Here is a 3,809-nt window from a genome sequence, read left to right as displayed (position 1 = left end):
TCGTCTTTTATATAGCCACGATCTGATTACCTGTGTATGTAATGAACAGGGTTAAGACTTGGATGAGCAAAGTATATTGATGTTTATACAACTTTTGATTATAGACGCACAATGGTTTATTTACCAATGTACATAAACGGGCTGCCGTACATAAACATATTTTCTCCAGTTTTTCATTCGAGACGGACAATAGCTTATTTACCAATATACGTTCTCCGTGGCCTTGAAAGAATGAATATTTTAAAATGTTGAAACATGTTTTGCTTTTTGTGAAATAATTTTTTTTTTTAGATGGAGACCTTTTTTAATTAATATCGAAATAATCCATGTATTGAATGTAGTAAATGTCTGTAGACATTTACTACATTCAATACATGGATTATTTCGATATTTGTCATATTTGCATACTTTATGCGTTTAGCGATATCTATACCATCTATACAATAATAATCTGTTTTCAAATAATCTGGAACAGTTCATTATAATGACTGAGGTAACAACATGCATGTCAGTAAGACCATTGAACCATATCTATTGTTATTTTAGCAGTTCGACCAAATGGGAGTAAGCCTAAAACAGGGGCAACAAACTCCACCTGAGGCCTTACTACGAGTCGGTTACCCTGCAAAAAGAATTCGGAGAAGAGATTGTCACTTTCACTCGGTCGAATAGGGCTGTCTGAACTGACAATCGGTGTATCTTGCAGTCTCGGTAATGTCACCTACAGAAACATTGTTCAGACTTTTATTTTCTTTATGCGATTACGTTATACTTCTCGGTCATCGCCGGGGAAGTCTCGAAAGGACCAATCCGAAGATCTCACTAAACCATTCATCAGTAAGTAGCGACAGGCAGTGTTTAAAAAGGGCAAACTTCCTCATTCATGGAGAACTATTACAAGCCCCAATCATATATCAATGTTTAGTGTGCCATTATAACAAACCCGCAATTTATCACCATGTAGAGACTTTGATCCCATTTTTTCAAAATATGTCTAAGAATCTCCACAATGTTGTATTAACTTTGCATGTGATAAATATATATGATAGGATAAAAAAAAACCCAGACAAGCTGAGAAAAATGACGATTTGAATACTATGCAAAATCAAAATTCTGAAGCAATAGTTTGGCTATTTCAGTGTGTTATATAGAGGATAATAAACGAGTTACCAGTTATTATCAAATTTATGTCCCGAGTGAAATAATTTTCAGTTGTTACGAGCTTTAGCTTTACGAGGGACATAAATTTGATAATAACTGGTACAGAGTTTGTTATTCTATTTATTACCTCAGCTACTTTTTTTCTAGAAGCCTTTATTTTCGACGCACATGCACGAAAGGCCAACCTGTATAGAAACGATGTAAACCACTTTGCGCACTTTTCTGCGAATTGCTATAACTTTGTAATTTATTCACGTTCATAAATAATTTTAAAAACCCAAAAGTGTTCTTTATTCTGCTACAAGCAAGAAAGAAATGTTTTATTTAACGACGCACTCAACACATTTTATTTACGGTTATATGGCGTCAGACATATGGTTAAGGACCACACAGATTTGGAGAGGAAACCCGCTGTCGCCACATAGGCTACTCTTTTACGACTGGCAGTAAGGGATCTTTTATTTGCGCTTTCCACAGGCAGGATAGCACAAATCATGGCCTTTGTTGAACCAGTTATGGATCACTGGTCGGTGCAAGTGGTTTACACCTACCCATTGAGCCTTGCGGAGCACTCACCCAGGGTTTGGAGTTGGTATCTGAATTAAAAATCTCATGCCTCGACTGGGATCCGAACCCAGTACCTACCAGCCTGTAGACCGATGGCCTGCCACGACGCCACCGAAGCCGGTTATTATTCTGCTACAAAATCTATAAGGAACTGCATTAAAATGACATTTTGTTATAAATTTGACACCAAAAATAGAGCCGTAAATGCACTCTTTAAATTACTTAACGTCATTTTGTGTTTGCCAAATCGTGATGACGTCATATTTAGTACCGACAAGGTCATTGGTTTGTGAGCGTCGAATTGTCCAATAGTATTGTTCGTTAGACCAGAAAGAAAAGAAAGAAGTGTTTTATTTAACGACGCACTCGACACATTTTATTTACGGTTATATGGCGTCAGACATATGGTTAAGGACCACACAGATTTGTTTAGAGGAAACCCGCTGTCACCACATAGGCTACTCTTTTACGACAGGCAGCAAGGGATCTTTTATTTGCGCTTCCCACAGGCAGGATAGCACAAACCATGGCCTTTGTTGAACCAGTTATGGATCACTGGTCGGTGCAAGTGGTTTACACCTACCCACTGAGCCTTGCGGAGCACTCACTCAGGGTTTGGAGTTGGTATCTGAATTAAAAATCTCATGCCTCGACTGGGATCCGAACCCAGTACCTACCAGCCTGTAGACCGATGGCCTGCCACGACGCCACCGAGGCCGGTTATTATTCTGCTACAAAATCTATAAGGAACTACTCTTTTACGACTGGCAGTAAGGGATCTTTTATTTGCGCTTCCCACAGGCAGGATAGCACAAACCATGGCCTTTGTTGAACCAGTTATGGATCACTGGTCGGTGCAAGTGGTTTACACCTACCCATTGAGCCTTGCGGAGCACTCACTCAGGGTTTGGAGTTGGTATCTGAATTAAAAATCTCATGCCTCGACTGGGATCCGAACCCAGTACCTACCAGCCTGTAGACCGATGGCCTGCCACGACGTCACCGAGGCCGGTTATTATTCTGCTACAAAACCTATAAGGAACTGCATTAAAATGACATTTTGTTATAAATTTGACACCAAAAATAGAGCCGTAAATGCACTCTTTAAATTACTTGACGTCATTTTGTGTTTGCCAAATCGTGATGACGTCATATTTAGTACCGACAAGGTCATTGGTTTGTGAGCGTCAAATTGTCCAATAGTATTGTTCGTTAGACCAATGCAGAATATTTCTCACTGGGAAAATATTTTCCCTGTTATGAGTGACCGCTGGGGTAATAAATGTGTTTAAAGTAATCCAATTTAAAAAATACGACTGTGAAGATATCTATGAAGATAATGTAAATTTACTGGGTTTTTTCAAATGTGTACACTCTTACATATATGGTTATAGAATTTCTGGACATAGATTTTTATATATTTTTAAATTGTTGTAAATTGGCTTAATTTCACCCAGGGATGAATGTTCAAATTTACAAATTAGATTTTTCATGTGCCAATAAAGGATCCCACAAAATTAGAAATTGATCAAGCAGGGGGCGGGATTTAGCTCAGTCGGTTGAGTGCTCGCTTGTGGTGCTTGCATCACAGGATCGAACCACCTTGGTGGATCTATTCAATTGACTGGTTTTTTTCATTCCAACCAGTGCACCACAACTGGACAAAGGCCATGGTAGTATGCGTTTTTCTGTCTGTAAGAAAGTGCATATAAAATATCCCTTGCTGTATTAGAAAAATGTAACGGGTTTCCTCCGACGACTACGAGTCGGAATTACCAAATATTTGACATTCAATAGCCGATGATTAATTAATTGACATGCTTCAGTGGTGTCGTTAAACAAAACAAACTTTTTGATCAAGTAGTTTTGGAGAAGAAGTCGAAAAAACATATTCGAGACTGCTGCTTTGAATGTGTTTGGTTTAAGTTTAAAGAAGCCTTTCAATAATAAAAGGAAAAGGATGCAAAATATGTGTAAATTTTATCTGGCCTGCTGATGATGGAAACGTAACATGTATATATACACATAATTTTGAGTTTGCCAGCCAAACATATCCTGTGAACATTTTAGCAGTTTTTCTG

The sequence above is a fragment of the Gigantopelta aegis genome, chromosome 8 (assembly GCF_016097555.1).
Source record: "Gigantopelta aegis isolate Gae_Host chromosome 8, Gae_host_genome, whole genome shotgun sequence".
NCBI lineage: Eukaryota > Metazoa > Mollusca > Gastropoda > Neomphalida > Peltospiridae > Gigantopelta > Gigantopelta aegis.
This window is presented reverse-complemented; position numbering follows the sequence as displayed.